Genomic DNA, 15000 nt, shown 5'->3' on the forward strand with positions numbered 1-15000 from the left:
GGGCGATCGGATTTCGATCCTGGCTTAAGGTCGTTGCTTGTTAAGTCGCACTGATGAACTGCGAAACGGTACTCTATGTGGATGACTATATATATCATTTTATTTTATTATCAGTGGGTGGCATTCTACCGCATCGGAGCGAATGCGAGCCATATATACATACATATATATATATATATATATATATATATATATATATATAGATAGATAGATAGATAGATAGATGAAACGAGACTATATATATATATATATATATAGATAGATAGATGAAACGAGACTATATATATATATATATATATATATATATAGTCTCGTTTCATCTCGCCACACTGATGAGTGGCAGAGACGACACAACATAGGACTGTGTAAAACTGTATTTTACCTCATATATATATGGTGTGTGTGTTTGTGTGTATGTATGTATGTATGTGTACATACGTGTGTGTGTGTGTGTGTGCGTGCGTGTCTGTGTCCAAGATATATACTTCGAAATGAGCACTTAAATGTAGGCTTCCATAATAAATGCAAACATTTTCACTTTTTAAATCTCAATTATTATTAGCAATTATTATTAGCAATTATTATTAGCAATTGATCGAAACATTATCATGTTAGTGTGGCAAAGTCTGTACATATCTCTCTCTTATGATAATGAACAACGCACTAAATATTATGCCATTCGTTCGATTTATACACTCACACAACAACACCCATACACACACAAACATATATATATATATATATATATATATATATATATATATATATATATATATATATATATATAGGCCAGTTTGCGGGGTTGACACTGTCAGTAATGATACTAGTTGCTAATACGTATTTTGCGTAATTTAAAGTTATTTGTAGATGTAAAAAGATTAAAGCATTGTCTAGTCACGGGTAATATATAAAACCATTAAGATATTATTTACAAACAGTGCTTATTGCGTGACCATGTTAGGACCCGCAACTATTAACTGTATAATTGGATATTCGTTACCTGGCTTGGAATGCGTGATAGTTTGACGACACTGAATAGCTGTGATACAGCAAACAGATTTAAAATGGTTTTAAAATACTTTTTGATGCGAATGTTTTGTATAAGACATTTCTTTTTGAATATTCCGTTTATTCGTATATATACGTTATTTATTGCTCAAAATTATTTATGAAGCGGATATATAGTTATCCTCGTAGAAATGTTTGGGTTTTGTTAGCCGTAGCAATTCCTCAGACCAATACGAAATGTCATATACGCAGCTATTCGTTCGTAGTCACCAATCCGTACTACAAGCACATATAAGTTTTTCTTATTTACTTGTCTCCCCACGAGGGCAGAGTTAAACACAAGGTGAGTTTTTTTAACGTGGCGAATATCCAGCTCCCCAAAAAGGGGCACCCTAGATGGGAATGATAATAAAAAGTGCCTCAGTGTAGAAGAATTTCTTCTCCACTGATCGATCGAGAGCAGAAAAAGGTGAAGTCTAGAAGCAGAACAGATACTACACTTTGTTCCTCGCCAAGTTTCTCGCACTCTCATGGGAAACTCTAAAATCTAACTACTTTACTAAGAAATTATAAAACGTAAAATATTTTACACCATGTATTGAGCTCTATCGGACTAAATATCGTAATAAAAATCAGTAGGCATACTATATGTTTTTTTTTTATTAGTGTGTATATATATCTATACACCTATGAAGTAAGTTTTTTTGTGTATTACTATTCTAGTTATTTATGTATTTAATTGCTTCTCCACGAAAGAAAATTAGATGCAAGGTCGTTTTTAATGTGTGTGTGTGGGGAGGGGGGACCAGCTCCCCTAAAACAAGGGCAAAAAGGGGGCACTCTGGCAGTATACCCCCCCCCAAAATAGTAATTGTCTCAGCATGAAGGGTTTCCCATACATTGACCAAGGACCAATTACCTTAACTTTGATTTTTCCCAAAAGCCAGGAAAAAAAGCCTTTTTTTTCTATTTATCTAAAAAAGAAAATACAACTTTGTTATATATGGGTCGTGGAATTGCATTCATCTGCAAAAGATCTAGCTAATTTGCTCATTTGCATATTTTTTTAAACATTCATTTTAATTAATTACATATGAGTTTTTTTTTCGGTTTCCTTATGGGATGATCATCTTTAGTTAACTATTACGTGTGATTATATTCATGTAAATATTCTACATGATTTATACTTATGTAATATTTCCGTAAAAAGGTTATAGTAAACACAAAACTCTTTCTATATATATTTATGTATGCGTAAATGTATTTGTTAAAAAAATTGGCCTATCAAACTCCTCTGTCAGTTTTTAGTCCACATACATGAAACTTAATATATATTGGTATTCGAACTCATACGAAACTTTATATTTGGGGTTTAGCAAAAGAAACTCTTTCCCCCAAACCTCTGGCCTTGACGGAGTATGCGTAAATGTATTTGTTTAAAAAATTTGGCCTATCAAACTCCTCTGTCAGTTTTTAGTCCACATACATGAAACTTAATATATATTGGTATTCGCACTCATACGAAACTTTATATTTAGGGTTTAGCAAAAGAAACTCTTTCCCTCAAACTTCTGGCCTTGATGGAGGAGAGACTAAAACTTTCTGCTATGGTTTCAAATGATCTGAAATAACAGCAAAGTGGAGACTTGATTCCAAATATTTCTTATATGTTATATAACCCCTCTTTTGGAAAGGGATTACGATTATCAATATCTCCAGTATCAAATAATCCTTATACACTGAAATTTATTTTATGCTTGAAAACAAAAGGGAGGCCATAACATATAAGAAATATTTAGAATTAAGTTATCGGTTTGTCATAAAATTTTAACTATAGAATAGTATTATAATCTTCAAATAGTTTGCAAATTTTTATATAGTTTCGTCCCATAGTCTTTTACTTTGTCTGCTTCTTTCCTCTGTGGCCTAATATATATATATATATATATATATATATATATATATATATATATATATATATATATATATATATACAACAAAAATGAGGAAATTATTTTTAAACGCGTAAGAAAATAGAGAAGAAAAAAATGTTTTTGTCTTCATCAACGTTTCGTCTTTTTTTCCGCGATGAAAGAAATATACAAAAACAATTGCAAATATTGCATTTCTGTTAGTTTTTTTTTTTTTTTTTCAAATCAGTCAGGTTGAATCATAAAATAAAAACGATACGTTGATGATTGCATGGATTATTTTGTTCTTTTTTATTATACAGCCTTAATTGTCTATTAAATATTTATATTAATATATATATATATATAAATAAATTGTTATTAACACACACACACACACACACACACACACATATATATATATACATGTGTATATGTGTGTGTGTGTGTGTGTGTGTGTGTGTGTGTGTGTGTGTGTGTGAACTTTAACGTTATTAAGTAATAACGAAGTTTTAAATTGAGAAAGAAAGAGAAAGAAAGAAAAAGGTACGGATATTTCTTTTTACACACACACACACTCATACACACACACACACACACACACACACATATATATATATATATATATATATATATATATATATATAGAGAGAGAGAGAGAGAGAGAGAGAGAGAGAGATGGATAGATAGATAGATATCCAGAGACGTTTTCGTCGTTTCTTTTTTCAAAGTTTTTTCGCCGAGGCAAAACCATTCTTTGTTCGACAAAAGTGCTCCATCCACACGCACACGTATACAATCACGCACGCACACGTATACAATCACGCACGCACACAGGCTATATATATATATATATATATATATATATATATATATATATATATATATATATATATATATATGAGTGTGTGCGTTTGTTTGTTTGTATGTCTGTGTGTGCAGTTAGTTAATTAGTTATTAACAAAGCCATGTCAAAATTAATTTATGATCGTTCAAATTTGACATATTTAAATAGCGATTTTAACTGTCAGCAAAAGTTAATGGAAAATTTTTAACCTCGATTTCTTTTTTATGTCGGATAAACGACCCCACCCAAAACTTTAGTAGAAACACTTAGTCGGCCTTTTGTTCAGTTTTAAAACTTTATACGTACGTACATTACACCTTCTCCTAGTCACAACAGTGTAGTTTGAATTAATCACAATTTTTCGAAGACCTTCACTCTCTCTGGCCAAGGCTTTGTCCGGACAAGATTAACTGAGATTATGACATACGACAAATCACCTAATATTCATTACCAGATATTATCAGGCCCGAGTGGAATACTCAGGGACACGTGTATATCTAACCCATACATATACGCTTAGAGATATATACTGATTAAACCTACATACATACATACATACATACATACATACATACATACATACATATATTTCGATAGTTATATATATATATATATATATATACAGAGAGAGAGAGAGAGAGAGAGAGAAAGAGAGAGAGAGAGAGAGAGCAAAAATGGTTATTAGAAAAACATGGCGAGAGTGTTCAATACTATTGCAGAGCAAATATATATTATTTTATTACCGTGTTATCTCTTTAGTTACACATGTTTCGGTTACTGGATCGTATCAACGATCCAAGTGTATAACTAAGCAGATAAAATGGTAATAATAAAAAAATATATATATATATATAAATATATATACATGTACATATATATATAAATATATATACATGTACATATATATATATAAATATATATACATGTACATATATATACATGTACATATATATATAAATATATATGCATGTACATATATATATAAATATATATACATGTACATATATATAAATATATACATGTACATATATATATAAATATATATATACATGTACATATATATATATAATATAAAGCTGAATGTGTGTGTGTGTGCGTGTGCGTGTGTGTGTATGTATGTGTGTGTGTGTGTGTGTGTGTGTGTGTGTGTGTGTGTGTGTGTGTGTGTGTGTGTGTGTGTGGTCACGAATAGGCTCCTATATGGTTGACTATTTTAAAAAACTGATGTCGTATAATGATAGAAGATGTATCGAGACACAGGAATGGGTGTGTTTGATCCTGCAGAACGGTGGTTCATTAAAATTGTGGGGTCCACGATCGCACCTGATCCACAAAGTATGGAAATAAAAAAATTAAAAGTTAAAAAAAAACGTTTACAAGTGTTTTTGATATAGATGTACATAAGAATACTTTGATAAGTATGTTTTAACTTAAATAGGGATGGTATAATAAAATTATGGGGTCTGCGTTCGCACCTGGCCTCCATAGAATGGAAATATCTCACAAAGTTTAACAAGGTTTTTTAATATAGATCCACAGAATATTGTGATAAGTGTTTCAGTGTGAATAGGTATGGTATAATAAATTATGGGGGTTTATCTATTTTATTTTTACTTTCATTATATTTTGCTTTTGTTTTGATACCCCCAAATTCGAAGCTATCTCTTTACAAGCCTTCCTTTCCATAACCTATCATACTTTCATAAATCAGAGTCCATTTTCTATAGGCTGTTTTTGAACCCAGTCAACGACGGGTACTTTTGCTAGTATGTATATATATATATATATATATATATATATATATATATATATATATATATATATATATCTTTTATATTTTATAGAGGATGGAATTAGACCTGGAGACTAAAAAGCAAAATACTTTAAAAGAACAGTGCTCTCAATAAATATATATTTCTTAATATTGAGTGTAAAAATTGATAATTGTAAATTATGAATCAGTTTCAAAAGGAAAACCAAAAAAAATCATAAAAAAATGATTTCGTTTGTTTTTCCTTTTGAAAATGATTTGCTAGATCTTTTGCAGATGAATGCAATTCCACGACCTATATTTTTGGGATACTGCCAGCATGTCGCCACTTTTCCCTTCTTTTAGGGAACCTGGTATATCCCCCTGCATTAAAAACGCCGCTCTGCCACATTTGGTTTCGTGAGGAAACAAATAAATATCTTAATAAAAAAAGGGTTTTAATATGAATATCACCCCTCCCAAACAAAAAATGTATAGGAGCATAGATATATGAGGAGAGCTTGAATGTTTATTCTTTTCCCTACAGGTGTTTGTCGGAACAACCTGGCATATAAAAACACTTTTTTCCTACAAATAAACCCTGACTAAATATCTTAAATCAAATAGTATCCGCGGCCCAAATAAGATCTATTCGGTATGTCTTATCCACATTGACTTTTACAAGGAATGGCGCATTTTCTCCACCAGACTAGATGAATTCTTGCGCTGGGATTCAGATAAACCAATAAACCACAAAAAATATACTATAACATATGTAAATGGTCAATTGGGGAGAGGAAAATTATATTCTCAACTTCTTTAGTAACTCAATGTTTGATGGATAAAGGCGAACTTTAATGAAATATTCGAATATCAATCTATCTCATTATAGAGATTAATTATTAACCCCTGGGAGGGGGGGGACTTTCATTTCTGAAAAAAAATCGACTTAAATAAAACCAATCAAAAGAGACACAAAGAGTTTAAATGTCCTACAACACACTATTTGCTCTCTCTCTCTCTCTCTCTCTCTCTCTCTCTCTCTCTCTCTCTCTCTCTCTCTCTCTCTCTCTCTCTCTCTCTCCGTACAGGGATCTGCCAGAGCAACGTGACATTTGCATACTTCACTTTATGAGTAAAACCGAAGTAAATATTGAATATAACATAGTAGAATTTGAAAACCACCTACGTTTCCCTCGACACGACTATACAGTCGCTCATAAGAGGAATAGGATACGTTTTGCTAATGATGTTACACAAAGTAATGAGGTTGGGCTGAATACTGCATCAGACTAGATGAATTTTTGTCCTGGAATCCGACACTAATAAGACACCACCATTCCCCATCAGTCAAGTTAACCATGAACTAAATCAACTGATTTCACAAGAAACTCTTGCAGGATGGAGCTAATAACTTCACGTATTCTCCATTCAAGATTAAAAACCAAATTCATATAACAGACTTGAAAAAAAAGTATGGATTTAATTACCAATCATTAAGTTATATGCACACAAATATTACAACATTTGAATAAATTATAGTTATTTTAGAATAGAGAGTTACTTTCGGATCACCTATATATATCGTTGGTCAACATTCCAAATAAAAAGCATTTAATTTTAAACTATAATATTTTAATCACACATTTTATGAAGTCTTACACGTGTCACATTGAGTAGCGGAAGCCCATCAAGCCTCTCATAAAAGACAAAAAGCATATTCCTTAGAAAATAGTCGGAAATATTTTTGTTTTGTTTTTTATTTTGGAATGGAAAAGGATTTGTTAAAAAAAATGCTTCCGATACCGATACCGATTCCAATACCCATAAAAGTTCCGATTTTTCCGATTCTCGATTCCGATTAATCGTCCAAACTGATATCTCTCTCTCTCTTTCTCTCTCTCTCTCTCTCTCTGTCTCTCTGTCTCTCTGTCTCTCTCTCTCTCTCTCTAAATAATTATATATATATATATATATATATATATATATATATATATATATATATATATATATATATACTAGCAGGCTGCCCGACATTGCCCGGTCGTAACATTTACTTAAATATGATATTTTAAATGGAGATATTTAAAGTTTGGAGATATTTTAGATATTTTAAATGGAGATATTTAAAATTTCCAAAAATACAAAAAAACAAAACAAAAAAAAAACGCATATTTATTGCAGTGTTTATAAGCACACACCCCAAATAAAAGTCCGCGAATGCAACCCAAAATAATAAAATCTGGTTCATGCGGCTATCTATTAATATTGAAAATTCTCTCTCTCTATATATATTTGAAAGTTCACTATATATAAATGTATATATATATATATATATATATATATATACATTTATATATATATATATATATATATATATATATATATATATATATAAGGTAAAATTAAAAGCCAAGAACAATGCGAGATTTTTTTTTATATAGAGTAAAATTAAATGCAAACAAAAGAAATAAAGTTCTTTTTTTTTGTTGTTTGTTTTTTCTTTTTCACACAAATTTTAACTCTAAACAACAGTAATTTTTTTTTCTGTTGTATTCAATGGTGATATAAATCTCAATATATTTCAGACTTATTAGTCCATTTTCAAGAGAAGACAGCGGAAGAGATATATAAAAAAAAAATCTCGCATTGTTCTTGGCTTTTAATTTTACCTTATAATTTTCTTCAACAATGCTTCAAGCAAACTACAACCTACTTATATATATATATATATATATATATATATATAATTCAATGTTTTCAAAGAATAATATATATACATGTGGAAGAAGTATATTTTTCATGAAGACTGTATTCACAATTATTTTTTCATTAAAATAGTAGAAACTCAACTTGCTAAATTAAATCTGCTAAATTAAAAATATATTACATCGACTGATGAATCCATCACTTTGGGTATTTTTAAACCTGCATGTTTAGTTTCCAACGATTCCGTGAAATCGTCGGTATCGACAGAATATCTAAAAGATATAGTTTGAGTGCAAGTGAGTGAGTGTTAATTTGACAAATTCCAAACTTACTGCTTTACTTGTACAAGAATATACATACATACGTACATACACACACACATATATATATACATTTATATATATACATGCATACATACATACATATATATATATACATACATAGACACACAAACACATGTATACACATATGCATACATACATACACAGAGAGACACACACACATCTATATAAATTCATATATCCGCACAAACACACATACACACATATACACACGCATATATATATATATATATATATATATATATATATATATATATATATATATATATATATATATATATATATGTATATATTAATGCTTAATGGACACTAATGATCCATCAGTAATGTCACGGAAGCACTACAAACTCAACTCGTTGGATTAAAGATACCAAGTATAACCGGTTCATCAGCTAATGTAATGATACTGGGATTACAAATAGTAATTTTCCGTCCGGTGAGTAAAAAAAAAAAAAAAATAATAATTTTAACAGAACAGAAGAAATCTGTATATATTTTCTAGAAAAGTCCATGCTAAAAAAAAAAATAGAAGATGCCTTAAAAAAAATTGTTTTAACAAAATAAATATTTAAAAATCGTAATATAATAAAATACTGGAAAATTTAAAAACACATAGAAAATATACCTATAATGGATGACGTATCAGGAAAATTAAAATCACGCACTGGTGTTACTTTCAGCAGCTTCCCTTACATTGTTTTTAGTTAGTTATAACATTCCTGACAACGGGAGAAGGGTTGCTGTTTTCTGGGTCGACATTTATTTATTTAAGCCTTTGCGGTGGCAACTTTTTGATCTAGAAATCGTATTTTTTAGTTCTTTACATCAAGTAAAAAATATAAAATATTAAACTATAAGAAATTATGAATAGTGATAGCTTAACTTCTTTACGTTTACATCTTCCTCTCGTTGAAACCACACTACCATCTATTATATATATATATATATATATATATATATATATATATATATATATATATATATATATATATATGAAAGTGAGTGATTTATATATATATATATATATATATATATAAATCACTCACTTTCACTTTCTTTATATATATATATATGTGTGTGTGTGTGTGTGTGTGTGTATATATACATATATATATATATATATATATATAAATCACTCACTTTCACTTTCTTTATATATATATATGTGTGTGTGTGTGTATATATATACATACATATATATATATATATATATATATATATATATATATATATATAAATACGTTTATAGATGGATACTAGCAGTTCAGCTTGGCTTTTATCGGACCCTATATACTGTTCATAACTTTATGTGCATATATATATATATATATATATATATATATATATATATATATATATATATATTAAAAATGTGACTCATATCCAGGTAACCTACATCTAAAATTTCAAGTGTTTAGACCCAAAATTGGCGAATAAATTTTATAAAGTCTGCAAAGGTCAATCCTTTAACTTTGACCTTTTAGAGGCCAAGCTTTCGCCGAAAAACTGATTAAAAAGATTGCTGCATGTCTGAATACCCCTTATGTAAAATTTCAAATGTTTAGACTTAAATTTGGCTGAATAGTGTGCTAGAGACCGCAAAGATAAAACGTTTGGAACTTTGAATCCTTGGCAGCAACATTTTTTGCCCAAAAGCCGATTAAAAAGCTTGTACTATGTCTGAATAAACTTTCTGTAAAATTTCCAATCCTTAGAACAAAAATTAGCTAAGTAATTTAGTAGAGACTGCAGAGGTAAATTTGTTTTTTACTTTGACTCTAATTTGACCCATTAAGGTTTAATATTTTGAGCTCAAATCAAATTTAAAAGTTGGATCCATGTCCAAGTAACCTACATCTAAAATTTCTAGTGTTTAGACCCAAAATTGGCGGAGGGGGTTTCGTAGAGTTTTCAAAGGTCAAATCGTTGAAATTTTACCTCTTGACAGCGAAATTTCTGGCGTAAAACAAATTAAAATCTCAATACAGCTTTATGTCAAATCTCAAGTCTGTAGACTGAAAATTGACAGAGTTATTTGGTAGGGAAATGTACACACAGAGACAATTTCACTTTTATAGATATACAGATATACTAGAAGTTCAGCACGGCTTTGCTCGGGCCTTATGTACTGTTCATAACTTGCCCTACGTGGGAATACACTTTATGTAAGATTTCAAATGTTTAGAACAAAATTTGTCTGAGTAATTTCGTAGAGACCGCAGATGTTAATTTTTTTAAACTTTAGCCCCAATTTTGAGCTCTTAACATTTATCATTTTATTTCAAATCAAAATACAAAGTTTTACTCATGTCCAAGTTACCTATATCTAAAACTTCAAGTCCTCAGACCCAAATTAGCGGACGGATTTGGTAGAATCTGCAAAGATCAACTCTTTCAACTTTGATCTTTTGAGAGCCAAATTATCGCCCTCCCCCGCAACTGATTAACATGCTTGCCGCATGTCTGTATACCCGCTATGCATAGATTTCAAATGTTTAGTACCAAAATTGGCAAAGTAGTTTGCTAGACGCCGAAAAGATCAAATCTTTTGAACTTTGACCCCTTTGGCAGTCAAACTTTTGACCCAAACTGATTAAAAAGCGTGCATTAACTCTGAATACCCTTTATGTAAAATTTCAGATGTTTAGACCAGAAATAGGCTGAGTAATTTGGTAGAGGACGCAGAAATAATTTTTTTAACTTTGACCTCGATTTTTACCCCTTAACATTTATTTTTGAGGGCTGAAATCATATTATAAAGTTTGATCCATATCCAAGTTACCTACATTTAAAATTTCAAGTGTTTCGACCGAAAATTGACGGAGGAGTTTTGTAGAGTTTTCAAATCGTTGACTTTTGACCCCTTGACAGCCAAATTTCTGGTCAAAAATCGATTAAAACGATTTTCCAAAATCTCAACAATCCGTATGCCAAATCTCGAATCTCTCGACCGAAAGTTTACAGAGTATTTAAGTAGGGAAATGTACACAGAAACACACACACACACACACACACACACACACACACACACACACACACATTTTAACTTTTATATATATACTAGCAGTTCCGCCCTGCTTTGCTCAGCCCCTATGTACTGTACATAAATTTATGTGCATATGTTGTTGGTTTGTTGTTTTTGTTTTACGGCATATCAACACCTTTTCGGGTTATTTAATGCCGAATCCAAAGATTTTGAAGAAAATTTTTTTTAATAGAATATATTTGTTAATTTCACGTCGGTTTCTATTTAACCCATAGTTGGGACCCTAACAGGTACTACCACTCCGGGTCAGAGTGTACCTGGGAGCAATGGTAATTAAAGGGTGGCTCCACACTCCCCAAAGCCCACAAGCTGGGGCCTCACCACTGGATATAGTTTAAGGTCATATCCAGGACCCCATTGAGGGGCTTTTACCCTCTGCAGGGGAGCAGTCGGCGTATTCTAATGCCCCACCGACAGGGCCTATGTGCATACGTATATATTAAAAAGTGTGAATATGTATGGTAATGTTTTTCTAAATAATAGGCTTCCTTAACTACCATAGAGAAAAGTTAGTAGAGACCGCAGACGTTAATATTTTTTTAACTTGGACCCCTATTATGACCCCTTAACATTGGCTTTTTTGGGGCTCAAATTTAATTAAAATGTTTGACCCATGTCCAAGTAACTTACATCTAAAATTTATCAGGTGTTTAGGCCCAAAATTGGCGGAGGAGTTTGGTAGAGTCTGAAAAGGCCAACTCTGTAAACTTTGACCTCTTGCCAGCCAAATTTTCGCCCAAATCTTATTAAAAAGCTTGCTACATGTCTGAATACCTTTTGTGTAAATGTTTAGACGAAAAACTGGCTTAATAGTTTGCTAGAGACTACAAAGATAAAATCTTTTGAACTTTGACCCTATGGAAGCCAAATTTTCAGCAAAAAACACCAAAACGATTAAAAAGCTTGCTCTATGTCTGAATACACTTTATGTAAAATTTCAAATGGTTTAGTCCAAACATTGGCTGAGTAATTTGGTAGAGACCGCAGAGTTCAATTTTTTTTTGTTTTTAAATTTGGCCCCAGTTTTTACCCCTTAGTGTTTATTGTTTGGGACTCAAATAAAATGATGAAGTTAGACTCATGTATATAAAATTTCAAGTTTAGACCCAAAATTAGCGAAGGAGTTTTGTTGAGTTTTCAAAGGTCAAATCGTTGAACTTTGACCCATTAGCAGCCAAATTTCTGGCTGAAAACCGATTAAAAAGATGTTCACAAATCTCAATACTCAAATCTCGAGTCTGTTGACCAACAATTGACAGAGTTATTTGGTAGGGAAGTGTACACATACAGACATTTTCACTTTTATAGATATAGATGTGTGTATATCTACATACATATATATATATATATATATATATATATATATATATATTATCATTATATATACAGCAGAAATATATAGCTAGGCAATATAGCAAGTAAGCTACACCGAGGCGTCCATGTTTCATTCTAACTAAGAATTATCAGCCGCAGGGATGAAACATGGACGCCCCTGTATATCTATTTTTTATAGATATATTTTTATATTATAACACAAATTTTATTACGTATTGAGCACTGTCGAAAAAATATAGAATCTATACACAATATATTATATCACATTATATATTTTAGTGTGTATATACGTATAATACTTAACACAGCATTAAGACACACAGAGTAGTGATGGGACGATTTATCATTTTTACCGATTCACACACAATTACTGATTCTTTTTTAAATTCCCGATTCCGAAACGATTACTGATTCCGATTCTTTTAAAATCGCTGTATATTTAGTTATAAAGTTGTATTCTTTCCCCGATTGTCCTATAAACTCATGTCACATGCCTATTTATTTTCACAAGCATAAAATTACACTCATATAAGAGATTAACTTTAGATTTTAGTTTTACTTGCAGTTTCAAATCAATAAATATTCAGTTTAAAAAAAAAAATTAGTTACATTAGCTAGAATCGAAACCAGAACATTTAGCGCTCCAACCGCGTTCCCTACCGTTTGAGACAATCCGACAGATAGATAAGCGATATTTAAAATTAACTCAGTTTTATTTATGATTGAATTTGCGCATGCGCAAAACTTATAGAAATATGTCGGCAAGTTTAAACGAACATTTTGCATTTCAACTTGCCTACGTATTTCTGGACGCGTTATTCATCCATCCAAACAAAGATTTTACTCGTTATAAATCATCCTTACTATTTCCTGTTGATTTCAGTGTTATGTGACCAATAGTTTAAGAGTTTATCGGTTAAATATTTTCACACACACACAAACACGTGCATACATCTATTGTTTTATCCATGTAGATATCATCAAAGGAAAAATAAATTTTGAATTCAATTAAAAGAATCGGTTTTTATGCAACGGAATATATACACCCATTTTTCCGATTCCGATAAAATTCCGATACCACAAAATGTTCCGATTTTTCCAATTCCCGATTCCGATTCCGATTAATCGTCTCAACAGTACATATAAAGAGTTAGTGACGTGTTCAGTTAATTAGAACTTACTGCAAATTGGAACGATTAAAATAGCATTGTTTTGAAACGTAACTCAATCCCAGAACTAAATCATATTTAAACATGTCTTTCGCTTTCTTAAACAACAAAAAAAGCATGCAGAGAAACGAAACCTTATTATAAATCTCTCTCTCTCTTTTCTCTTTCTCAGACAAACACTCAATACTTTATATATATATATATATATATATATATATATATATATATATATACTAGACTACCCGTGACCCGTTGGGTCAGTATGTTATATTATCTATGGAATTCATGTATGAGCGTGACACTTGTGACGTAAAGAAAATAGTTTTTTTATTTTTTTTTGACATAACAGAAACATTTCTATGAAAGTATATTAAAATGAAAAATCACGGACGGATCACTCAAACATGAAAAAAAAATCCTCCCTATTCGTGTAAAGTTACCTATTTTTCTGAATAATCGCTCAAAAATCGAAAATTAAACATGATTTTCCTACGAATCGAACGTCGACGAAAGTCATTTAGCAGCAAAAACGCACATGAAACTACCGATGAGAAATATAAGAATGAAAAACCCATATTGGAATCCTTCAACCAAGTTATAGAAACTTAAAATCTAAAAAAAAAAAATAATTAATAAAACCTGAAGCAAAAATATAAAACATGAATAAACAAAATAAAACTAATATTGAAACAGATTAGTAAATGTGCCAACAAATTTACAGTTCTCACTCAACTATTTTGAATCTAGAAATGTAAACAAAAAATAAAAAAGAAGGAAGGAAAGAAAGGAAGGAAAAGGGACGGATAGAGAGTAGTAGTAGTAGTAGTAGTAGTAGAGGTAGTAGTAGTAGTAGTAGTAGTAGTAGTAGTAGTAGTCTTGGCTTTA

At 30.7% G+C, this 15000-nt stretch overlaps 1 long non-coding RNA gene across 9 annotated transcripts in view; it reads left to right on the forward strand.

Moving 5' to 3' along the window:
• LOC145278061 (uncharacterized) overlaps nucleotides 1–15000 on the forward strand; it is a 797888-nt gene that overhangs the window by 532092 nt on the left and 250796 nt on the right. For 2 of the 9 annotated variants that reach the window (XR_013868284.1, XR_013868293.1), the window contains exon 1: nucleotides 8858–9001. The exons of the other annotated variants lie outside the window; for them this stretch is intronic. This is a non-coding gene — a long non-coding RNA (uncharacterized LOC145278061). Of the gene's footprint in view, nucleotides 1–8857; nucleotides 9002–15000 lie in introns of those variants that run through there. 9 annotated transcript variants of the gene reach the window in all.

This window comes from Euprymna scolopes, chromosome 6, assembly GCF_053919585.1.
Source record: "Euprymna scolopes isolate OS-2025 chromosome 6, ASM5391958v1, whole genome shotgun sequence".
NCBI lineage: Eukaryota > Metazoa > Mollusca > Cephalopoda > Sepiida > Sepiolidae > Euprymna > Euprymna scolopes.